The sequence below is a fragment of the Bufo gargarizans genome, chromosome 5 (genome assembly GCF_014858855.1).
Source record: "Bufo gargarizans isolate SCDJY-AF-19 chromosome 5, ASM1485885v1, whole genome shotgun sequence".
Classification (NCBI taxonomy): domain Eukaryota; kingdom Metazoa; phylum Chordata; class Amphibia; order Anura; family Bufonidae; genus Bufo; species Bufo gargarizans.
Window position 1 is genome coordinate 5251113 of NC_058084.1, and position 12117 is coordinate 5263229.

Genomic DNA, 12117 nt, shown 5'->3' on the forward strand with positions numbered 1-12117 from the left:
CAGTGCTTGTACAGAGTATCTACATGTTAATCAGACTGACGTATGTCTGTCTGTCTGATAATCCGTCAGCAGAGGGAACAGAGTTCATTGAAATTTACAGTAAAATGTTGGGTCGTCTTATCCAAACAAGAAAGTCACAAAATAATAAAAAAAAAAAAGTCTGTGGGATAAAAATACCATCGACGTGTGAGAACGGAGGCACATCCTGAACTGTTACACCACCTGCCATCCCCCCAATAGTCACACTGCCTGTATATTAGGACACCTGGCGGGCGGAACGGCCTCCTGATAACATCTCCCATCATCACAAGGCGGCTGTGCGGTTCTAGGAATGGGTTAATAGGTCAATGAAAAATTCATGTGACCGGTGCTGTGTTACTGGCAGAACACATGCAAACTGTAACTTCACCCTCTGGAAGAAGTCCCTGCCATCATGGCTTCCATTCTTCATTGGTAGGATAGACCCCTTTGGAAGTCTGAGATCCAATTTTCTGATACACAGCTCCAAATCCCCTGCATAGCCTTAAGGTTCCATGATCAAATATCGTCTACTTGCAGTCTCCACTAGAGGGAGCTCCCTGCACACATTTACACAACTCCAAATAAAATAGTCTCCAATAAGCTCCCTCTAGTGGTGGCTGCGGGAAGCAAAATGTATCATTTTAAAGGGTTGTCCAAGGTTAGAAATCACAGCTGATTTCTTCTACAAAGAGCACCACACCTGAAGTGCTGCATGAAAATGGAATAACGCCCTACTTCCCATCCAAAGGTTGAAAAATAAATCCATCCACACCTATTACTTCTCACGGCTGAGGGTTTGCTACAATTGACAATCCTGTGAGCTACATACTGCAGCACCAATATCTCTCCTGTGCTGACAGCTTGTTACAATGTATCAGTGCAGATGAAATGTCACCAGTCTGCAATCTAGGCGCCTAGACTGGATACAATGGTAGCAAATCCCCAGCTGTGAGAATGTTTAGAACTTCACAGGTTTAGTTTAGGATTGGTGGGGGTCCAACAGTCCTGAGAATGAGGGGGGCAGTTTATTTCCTCCCATTCTAACTGGCGATGTAGCAGAACTGAGATTGTTAAAGGGGAAAGGGGGGAGGGGGTCCCTTCTTATAAAGTGAATGGCATATCACCTGGGTAGGCGTCGGACCTCTGCTCTGGGACCCCCACCAGTCCGGTCCTGAGAATGAAGGGGGCACAGCCTTGATTGCACCCCCTACTAATGTCACCTGGCCACGCAGAGAACTGCAGCCAGCATCCTTCACTTGAATGAGGCCATGATACAACCCCCTGCTTAGCGCAGACCCCCACCATCATGTCCTAGCAAGACGGCAACCAGTATAATAGCTCCTACAGGGTCCGTCACCCTGATCAACGGCACTGGTATGGGAGAAGGTAAAGGGTCGCTACACGCCGGGCTGGGCTGGCATTCAGTACTTTAGAGAAGCTGGGCGGCCATATTGGCAGTCACCCAGCTTTCCAGGAAAGTGCTGAAGCGTCTTACAGGACAGGATCACAATCTTGTCTATAATTAATATTTTTCTTAAAGGGGAAGTGTTCTTTCAGAGTGAGGTGAACCAGACGTTCGATGCACTACATGCCCTCTGCTATGCTGGTGCCTGTGGTCAGTGGGGTCTTTCCTAATGACAGTAATCGTCTTCTCTTTGGGGGGGCGATGAAGGTTTGGAGACGGGTTGTGGGAACGTGACCCGCCGGGCAAGGACACAATGATAAACTTGACCTACTTCTGTTGAGTAAGACACACGGAGTGCCACGTCCTATTAGGATCACATTCCTCGCCGCAGCCTTATGGGGATGGATGATGGCCGGCTCCATGTCAGGACCGGACAGGCGGAAAGCAGATACACGAGCCGAAAACAAGCCTTGCACGCATGCCCTTCATGCTGCCAGCAGCACAGCGTGATACTGGGGCGGGGGGGGGCGAGTTCACTGCTGAGCCGGCCTGGGGTCAACTGCGAGTGAAACGGAACACAAGGGGTTAACCAGAGGCTGCAGTCACGTGATGAAAGGGGGGTGCACTAGAGAGCCCCCTCCCAAATTATTGGTCACAGCAGGAACCCACAGGCAGGAAAACAAAAACATGACTACTTCCTTGCACAATGCTGCCACCCCTGTCCAGAGGCAGTGTGTGGTATTGCAGCTCAGATTCATTCACTTTACAAGAGCTGAACAGCAATACCGGACACAGACGAGGCGGTTTTCTCATTTTTGAGATGTTTTTCTAATCCAGGACAACCCCTTTAATGGTTGAGCACAGCAGTAACCCTGTGGATCGGCAGATGCTCCTAAAATAATCCTGCCTGGTAAAAATGATTCAGGTATGGGAATCCCACCGGCGCTGAATCACACAGGGGAGCCCCCAGCTCATGGTGCGGTGGAGGAACACTGACATCTAGTGGAGAATTTTGAGAAGACAGGACAGAGTCTGTAAACTGCATGATAATAGATTTCTAGTGGAACCTGTGACATGACGGCGATAAAACAAGCCATTATTCAATAGGACCGAGTTCTGCAATTACTGAACTGGAAAAATAATTAGAAGAATTTACTAGGACAGCCGGTCTTATCCAGCAAGTGCTGAAATAGGATGCAGCAAACTTAATAAAAAAGCCCTGGCTCCTAAAATAATTGGCCGCATGTCCGTGCTATGAGCCGGGGAAGATTTGTGCTGTCATTTACACCAGTGACAGGCATAAATGACATTACCGTCCGGCTAAGCCCCGCCCACTTGGACTAAAAATCATTGCCAAAAAAAAAAAAAAGGGACAGGGACCCATTAACCCCTTGATTTGGTCCCAGTGTATATCCATAGGGGCTGGCGATCACGGCTACAAGAGGGTCCAGGTCCGCTCCCCCCTTGTAGAGTGCTGTGATCAGGCTTGATTGCGGTACTGAGAGGGTTAACCCTCCAGAATCGGCATTTGCTCTGCTCCACGAAGCTGCAGAGGACTTGATCACATGGTCACAGCGGCAGTAGAGCAAGGTGCGTCAAATACCTGAGGTCTCTGATATATTATCACTATTAGGCCTCATGCACACGACCGTGGGGTTTTTTTCGGTACGCAGCGCGGATACGCAAAAAACATAAGCCGCCCGTGTGCCTTCCGCAATTTGCGGAAAAGAAGGCCCATTGTAGACGTGCCTATTCTTGTCCGCAAAACGGACAAGAATAGGACATGCTATATTATTTTTTTCTGCGGGGCCTCGGAACGGAGCAACGGATGCGCACAGCACACGGAGTACTGTCCGCATCTTTTGCGGCCCCATTGAAGTGAATAGGTGTGCATGAGGCATTAGGGGTTAACCAACATCCGAACCGCAATCTGCTATGTACTAAGTACTCTCGACTTCCCAACAGCGCCCCCACAGGGGAAGTAAAGCATTGCACACCTCCCATTAAAATAAATGGCTTCTCTACACACTGCCGTCACACGCTGGGTCCTAAAGGAAGAGACTGCAAGCGTCAGTCCTGAAGGGACTTCCTGGATGACCCCCTGAGTGGGTGCGTGAAAATGAATGTTCTGCAGCAGGTGCCCTCTTCAGCTGTACAGTATCCTGTACTGCGGGCATATGATGTAACTACTTAAGACTTCTGTTTGCTGTCACTGACTAGAAACATTCTTGTTTACATCCAGCGGGTGAAACCTTGGACAGATTGAAGACTAAGTTCACATTCGGAGTCTCCATCTCGAAAGAAAAAAAAAAAGGTTGAAGTAGCGCCGCATGCTGGATTACTTTGGTAAAACGATGGGCAGTATTACGGAAACCTTACAGATACCATAAAAGTTATGGTAACACCCACCGTACACATACGGCGGATGTCGGCACTTTAAAAATGGTGCCCGCTACAGAGTGTAGCGGATGTCACATAGCACCCAGGTGATTGCTGTTTTAAACAGCAGATCCCTGGGGATAAGGTCTGTAATCGGTGATAACGCCAATCACAGACATTCAACCCCTGTGCCGGTGTACACTGCAGACATGGGGAGCTCCGGGTCCTGTGTCCGCTCTGCACCGTGTTCGTCCTGATGGCCGCGGGATCAGGTACTTCAGAGGCTGCTTGGGTGGGCGGAGGAGCCTTCAATGGGGTTGTTAATGACAACCGCACTTTTTTATGTATGTAATTCTGCTCTCCTGGAGATTTACCTTTTTTTTTAAATTTGTATTTTACTATATCTTATAAAGTGTATTTTTATTATATATATATATATATATATATATATATATATATAGTGACTACCCCTACTGTGCAGGACACAGGCAGTGGGACGGAGGTGACGTTCCGTTAGGAGTGTTCGCTGGGTTTGGGGACCTGGTGACAGTCCCTACAGTCAGCCCCTCGATAGTCCGGTCACAGCCCAAGCTGCCCTCTGCCCTGTCTGATAGTCTGGTCACAGTCCAAGCTGCCCTCTGCCCTGTCTGATAGTCCGGTCACAGCCCAAGCCGCCCTCTGCCATGTTTTTTAGTCCGGTCACAGCCCAAGCTGCCCTCTGCCCTGTCTGATAGTCCGGTCACAGTCCAAGCCGCCCTCTGCCCTGTCTGATAGTCCGGTCACAGCCCAAGCTGCCCTCTGCCCTGTCTGATAGTCCGGTCACAGCCCAAGCTGCCCTCTGCCCTGTCTGATAGTCTGGTCACAGTCCAAGCTGCCCTCTGCCCTGTCTGATAGTCTGGTCACAGTCCAAGCTGCCCTCTGCCCTGTCTGATAGTCTGGTCACAGTCCAAGCTGCCCTCTGCCCTGTCTGATAGTCCGGTCACAGCCCAAGCCGCCCTCTGCCATGTTTTTTAGTCCGGTCACAGCCCAAGCCGCCCTCTGCCCTGTCTGATAGTCCGGTCACAGCCCAAGCTGCCCTCTGCCCTGTCTGATAGTCCGGTCACAGCCCAAGCTGCCCTCTGCCCTGTCTGATAGTCCGGTCACAGCCCAAGCTGCCCTGTCTGATAGTCCGGTCACAGCCCAAGCTGCCCTCTGCCCTGTCTGATAGTCCGGTCACAGCCCAAGCTGCCCTCTGCCCTGTCTGATAGTCCGGTCACAGTCCAAGCTGCCCTCTGCCCTGTCTGATAGTCCGGTCACAGTCCAAGCTGCCCTCTGCCCTGTCTGATAGTCCGGTCACAGCCCAAGCCGCCCTCTGCCCTGTCCGATAGTCCGGTCACAGCCCAAGCTGCCCTCTGCCCTGTCTGATAGTCCGGTCACAGCCCAAGCTGCCCTCTGCCCTGTCTGATAGTCTGGTCACAGTCCAAGCTGCCCTCTGCCCTGTCTGATAGTCTGGTCACAGTCCAAGCTGCCCTCTGCCCTGTCTGATAGTCCGGTCACAGCCCAAGCCGCCCTCTGCCATGTTTTTTAGTCCGGTCACAGCCCAAGCCGCCCTCTGCCCTGTCTGATAGTCCGGTCACAGCCCAAGCTGCCCTCTGCCCTGTCTGATAGTCCGGTCACAGCCCAAGCTGCCCTCTGCCCTGTCTGATAGTCCGGTCACAGCCCAAGCTGCCCTCTGCCCTGTCTGATAGTCCGGTCACAGCCCAAACTGCCCTCTGCCCTGTCTGATAGTCCGGTCACAGCCCAAGCTGCCCTCTGCCCTGTCTGATAGTCCGGTCACAGCCCAAGCTGCCCTCTGCCCTGTCTGATAGTCCGGTCACAGCCCAAGCTGCCCTCTGCCCTGTCTGATAGTCCGGTCACAGCCCAAGCCGCCCTCTGCCCTGTCTGATAGTCCGGTCACAGCCCAAGCCGCCCTCTGCCCTGTCTGATAGTCCGGTCACAGCCCAAGCTGCCCTCTGCCCTGTCTGATAGTCCGGTCACAGCCCAAGCTGCCCTCTGCCCTGTCTGATAGTCCGGTCACAGCCCAAGCTGCCCTCTGCCCTGTCTGATAGTCCGGTCACAGTCCAAGCTGCCCTCTGCCCTGTCTGATAGTCCGGTCACAGCCCAAGCCGCCCTCTGCCCTGTCCGATAGTCCGGTCACAGCCCAAGCCGCCCTCTGCCATGTTTTTTAGTCCGGTCACAGCCCAAGCCGCCCTCTGCCCTGTCTGATAGTCCGGTCACAGCCCAAGCCGCTCTCTGCCATGTTTTTTAGTCCAGTCACAGCCCAAGCTGCCCTCTGCCCTGTCTGATAGTCCGGTCACAGCCCAAGCTGCCCTCTGCCCTGTCTGATAGTCCGGTCACAGCCCAAGCTGCCCTCTGCCCTGTCTGATAGTCCGGTCACAGCCCAAGCCGCCCTCTGCCCTGTCTGATAGTCCGGTCACAGCCCAAGCCGCCCTCTGCCCTGTCTGATAGTCCGGTCACAGCCCAAGCCGCTCTCTGCCATGTTTTTTAGTCCAGTCACAGCCCAAGCTGCCCTCTGCCCTGTCTGATAGTCCGGTCACAGCCCAAGCTGCCCTCTGCCCTGTCTGATAGTCCGGTCACAGCCCAAGCCGCCCTCTGCCCTGTCTGATAGTCCGGTCACAGCCCAAGCTGCCCTCTGCCCTGTCTGATAGTCCGGTCACAGCCCAAGCTGCCCTCTGTCCTGTCTGATAGTCCGGTCACAGCCCAAGCTGCCCTCTGCCCTGTCTGATAGTCCGGTCACAGCCCAAGCCGCCCTCTGCCCTGTCTGATAGTCCGGTCACAGCCCAAGCTGCCCTCTCTGATAGTCCGGTCACAGCCCAAGCTGCCCTCTGCCCTGTCCGATAGTCCGGTCACAGCCCAAGCTGCCCTCTGCCCTGTCTGATAGTCCGGTCACAGCCCAAGCTGCCCTCTGCCCTGTCTGATAGTCCGGTCACAGCCATAGCCGCCCTCTGCCCTGTCTGATAGTCTGGTCACAGCCCAAGCTGCCCTCTGCCCTGTCCGATAGTCCGGTCACAGCCCAAGCTGCCCTCTGCCCTGTCTGATAGTCCGGTCACAGTCCAAGCCGCCCTCTGCCCTGTTTTTTAGTCCGGTCACAGTCGCTATATCGGGTGACGCCCCTCTTCAGGACTAAGGTCCTCATACACATTAGATGCCAGTGGCTGCACCCATGGACTCCTGTCTGCTTCCCTTGCATTATGTTAAATGGTCATGTGATGCAAGGGGAGCAGATCTCCAGATCTCCACTGTGACCAGTGATTGCCTTGATGCCACTGCAGCCAAGATAAGCAGCGGAGGCCGGGAAGCGAATCAGCCGGGACCCAGCACCTAGGGATCACCAACGCATATCTGGCTAGTCTGACAGGTCATGGAAATGAGTGTACAACTCCTTAAACTGCGTGCGCTTTAGCTTAGAAAACCCCATGCTCCTAAGCATCCCAGCTATATTATATGTATTTTAAATTTGGCAACTAAAAATTTAATTTGGCTCCTAAATTTTTCAGGTTAGGAGCCAATAACTCCTTGATATTTTTTTTTTTGTCTGGGGCACTGGGGCTTATAAAAAGTTTAAAAGATGAAAAAAGTAAAAAATGTATATATATAATTAATTCAAAATCATCTCCCTTTCCCCATACAAAAAAAAAAAAAAAGCATTTGCACAGTTGCGTCCCAAAATACCTGTTCGATTAAAAAATATAAATATTTAATCCATATGGCGAACGGTGTAACAGAAACAAAAACAATCGAAATGGCAGATTCGCTGTTTTTCATTGTTTTGGCACGCACAAAAAAATATATTAAAAAGTGATCAAAAAAAGTTACACATCCCAAAATGGTATCACTAAAAACTACATTGCCCCAATAAAAAAAATAATGAGCACTCGCACAGCTCCATTGACTTATATAAAAAAAAATAATAATAATTACGTGGTTCAAAATAAAGCCATGAAGAGAACAAAATAATTTTTTCAAAATTTTTCCCTATGACACTGGCTGACCTGTTACATGTGCGCTTGGCAGCTGAAGGCGTCTGTGTTGGTCCCATGTTCATATGTGCCCGCATTGCTGAGAAAAATGAAGGTTTAATATATGCAAATGAGCTCCTAGGAGCAACGGGGGCGTTACCATTACACCTAGAGGCTCTGCTCTCTCTGCAATTGCTTGGTCCTCTGAACTTTGATTGACAGGGGCAGGTGTGATGATGTTTTCACTACCTTGTCCTGTCAATCATAGTGCAGAGGGTGTGGCAGTTGCAGAGAGAGCAGAGCCTTTAGGTGTAATGGTAACGCCCCCGTTGCTCCTAGAAGCTCATTTGCATATATAAAACCTCATTTTTCTCAGCAATGCGGCCACATAGGAACATGGGACCAACACAGATGTCTTCAGCTGCCAAGCGCACATGTAACAGGTCAGCCAGTGTCATAGGGACAAAACTGCTGACAGATGGACTTTAATACAATCAGACTGAAACTCAGCAATTACATCGTCAGAGAAAAGGATCTGCTCCCACCAGAAATACTGCCACTTGGACATGTCCTGTGTCGGGCCAGTAGAGTCGCTCTATTTGGTTCAAAAGAGCAAACATTTTCTACTAATCCCAACAATCTCTATAGGGCTGGGTTCACACGGGCGTCATGTTTTGGCTCTGGATGTGTCTTGGGTGCATTGCGGCAAACCCGCGCGAGTAGGTGCGCAATTTCAGTCAGTTTTGACTGCAATTGCGTTCTGTTGTTCAGTTTTTCAGTACAAAGCGTTTTGCACGCGCGTGAGAAAAAACTAAATCTGGTACCCAGACCAGAACTTCTTCCAAGAAGTTCGGGTTTGGGTTCAGTATTCTGTAAATTTTATCATTTTCCCTTATAACATTGTTATAAGGGAAAATAATAGCATTCTGACTACAGAATGCTTAGTAGAAGTTCAATTGAGGGTTAAAAAATAAAAAAATAATTAACTCACCTCCTCCAATTGATCACATAGCTGCCGTGGTGTGACGTCAAAGGACCTGTGGTGACGTCACTGAGCTCATCGCATGGTCCAATCACATGGTCCATCACCACGGTGATGGACCATGTGATGTGACGTCACCACAGGTCCTTTAGCCGGCAGCTCATGATTAAAGAAGTAAGAAGAGATCGGCAACTACGCGATCAAGAGGAGGAGGGGAGTTAATTTTTATTTATTTTTTTAACCCTCAATTGAACATCTACTACTTAGCATTCTGTATTCAAGAATGCCATTATTTTCCCTTATAACCATATTATAAAGGGAAAAATACAGTGAATAGACTTTCATCCTAGCAACCATGCGTAAAAATCGCACCGCATCCGCACTTGCTTGCGGATGCTTGCGATTTTCACGCAGCCCCATTCACTTCTATGGGGCCTGCGTTGCGTGAAAAATGCACAAAATAGAGCATGCTGAATTCACCGCTCATGTGCACAGCCCCATAGAAGTGAATGGGTCTGGATTCAGTGCGGGTGCAATGCGTTCACCTAACGCATTGCACCCGCGCGGAAAACTCGCCTGTGTGAACCCAGCCTAAGAGGTGAACAGTCAGGGAGCAGAGGCTTTATCCATCAGTGCAATTATCAGTCACATCTGCCCCGAGTGTAATCACTAGAGGACCAATGATCCTACTATCTGAACCTCCCGATGCTGTACATGCTGTCTTATAGGAACAGGTGAAGAGTGCTGAAAGGTGAGAACCCACTGAATGTCCACTTCTACCTCCATCTTATAGTACAGATAAAGAACTAATCCACATAAAAAAGGGCAGTCACATTACTTATCCTGTACTGATCCTGAGTTACATCCTGTATTATACTCCAGAGCTGCACTTACTATTCTGCTGGTGCAGTCACTGTGTACATACATTACATTACTTATCCTGTACTGATCCTGAGTTACATCCTGTATTATACTCCAGAGCTGCACTCACTATTCTGCTGGTGGAGTCACTGTGTACATACATTACATTACTTATCCTGTACTGATCCTGAGTTACATCCTGTATTATACTCCAGAGCTGCACTCACTATTCTGCTGGTGCAGTCACTGTGTACATACATTACATTACTTATCCTGTACTGATCCTGAGTTACATCCTGTATTATACTCCAGAGCTGCACTCACTATTCTGCTGGTGCAGTCACTGTGTATATACATTACATTACTTATCCTGTACTGATCCTGAGTTACATCCTGTATTATGCTGCAGAGCTGCACTCACTATTCTGCTGGTGGAGTCACTGTGTACATACATTACATTACTTATCCTGTACTGATCCTGAGTTACATGCTGTATTATACTCCAGAGCTGCACTCACTACTCTGCTGGTGCAGTCACTGTGTACATACATTACTTATCCTGTACTGATCCTGAGTTACATCCTGTATTATACCCCAGAGCTGCACTCACTATTCTGCTGGTGGAGTCACTGTGTACATACATTACTTATCCTGTACTGATCCTGAGTTACATCCTGTATTATACTCCAGAGCTGCACTCACTATTCTGCTGGTGCAGTCACTGTGTACATACAATACATTACTTATCCTGTACTGATCCTGAGTTACATCCTGTATTATACTCCAGAGCTGCACTCACTATTCTGCTGGTGCAGTCACTGTGTACATACATTACATTACTTATCTTGTACTGATCCTGAGTTACATACTGTATTATACTCCAGAGCTGCACTCACTATTCTGCTGGTGCAGTCACTGTGTACATACATTATTTATCTTGTTGTACACCAGCAGAATGGCGGACGCAGCTCTGGAGTATAATACAGGATAAGTAATGCAGGACTGATGTTCTTATGTAGATTAGTTCTGTATGGTGGACATTCACACATGGAATGATCAGTAAGTAATCGGCTACACATGAAGATGTTGTGTCCAGCAGTATATATCAGGAGACGTGCCGCTCACCTACTCCCAGTGTTGTAGTTGATATATCGGCTCCCAACCTGCAAAACACAGAACATTTCAGTTACTACAGAGAAACGGGACAGAGACCAGAAGCATCACAGAACGAGGGGGACAACAATCCTCAGCATCCTCAGCACTACTGATCCCACCGAGGTGGTTACACCCTCACATGAGCCCAGAGCGCTGTCTCATCCTCGCTACATTTATAGGAAGCTGAGTTAATTATGAAATATTTTTCTTTTGCACTTAGAATGAGTTACATTAGACCCCAGTCACATCCAGAGCAGCATTCAGAATCTCCCTGCTTGGCCCCCACTCTGCATAGCCTCATAACTCCCCGCTTTCCTTGCGGATTCAGTCTATCCTTCCACAATGCAATACACGCAGATTACACACATCAGGGGACCTCAGCTGAGCTGTCCGCTGCGTCTCCACCAGCACAATCGTGAGAAGTTCCAAGCCACAGCCAGCAGAACTCTAATTGCAGATCTGTTAACATTTCTATACCTTATACTCCAGTCGCATCCATAGCTGCATTCACAATTCTGCTAACTGCCATTAGACAACAGTGCAAGGCACTCTGCTAACCACTTCCCTAACATTACATTACTTATCCTGTACTGATCCTGAGCTACATCCTGTATTATACTCCAGAGCTGCACTCACTATTCTGCTGGTGGAGTCATTGTGTACATACAGTACATTACTTATCCTGTACTGATCCAGAGTTACATCCTGTATTATACTCCAGAGCTGCACTCACTATTCTGCTGGTGGAGTCACTGTGTACATACATTACATTACTTATCCTGTACTGATCCTGAGTTATATCCTGTATTATTCTCCAGAGCTGCATTCACTATTCTGCTGGTGAAGTCACTGTGTACATACATTACATTACTTATCCAGTACTGATCCTGGGTTACATCCTGTATTATACTCCAGAGCTGCACTCACTATTCTGCTGGTGCAGTTACTGTGTACATACATTACATTACTTATCCTGTACTGATCCTGGGTTACCTCCTGTATTATACTCCAGAGCTGCACTCACTATTCTGCTGGTGGAGTCACTGTGTACATACATTACTTATCCTGTACTGATCCTAGAGTATTTTATAACCTGTACTACACAACAACGACCACAAGGTGCCAGCAGAGTACATGTAAAGGCTTTGGTGTAAGTCTGTGGGTGAGAAAGCAAAAACTAGAGCAAGTGGTTGTGTCAGCAGCAGCCCCCGCCACCTTACCGCTTGTCACAGCGGGCTCACCTCCTTCCTCGGCAGGAAGGAACAGCAGGGCTCCTCAACCCACCTGCGTCCCTCCTTAATTGTCAAAGTAAGAAA

General features: G+C 49.0%; 1 protein-coding gene across 7 annotated transcripts in view; it reads right to left on the bottom strand.

Moving 5' to 3' along the window:
* The window catches only part of CYRIB (CYFIP related Rac1 interactor B), a 160494-nt gene that overhangs the window by 35102 nt on the left and 113275 nt on the right, over positions 1-12117 (bottom strand). For all 7 annotated transcript variants that reach the window (XM_044294758.1, XM_044294754.1, XM_044294752.1 and 4 more), the window contains exon 3: positions 10772-10809. The gene's annotated coding sequence lies outside the window, so the exon portion shown is untranslated. The remainder of the gene's footprint in view (positions 1-10771; positions 10810-12117) is intronic.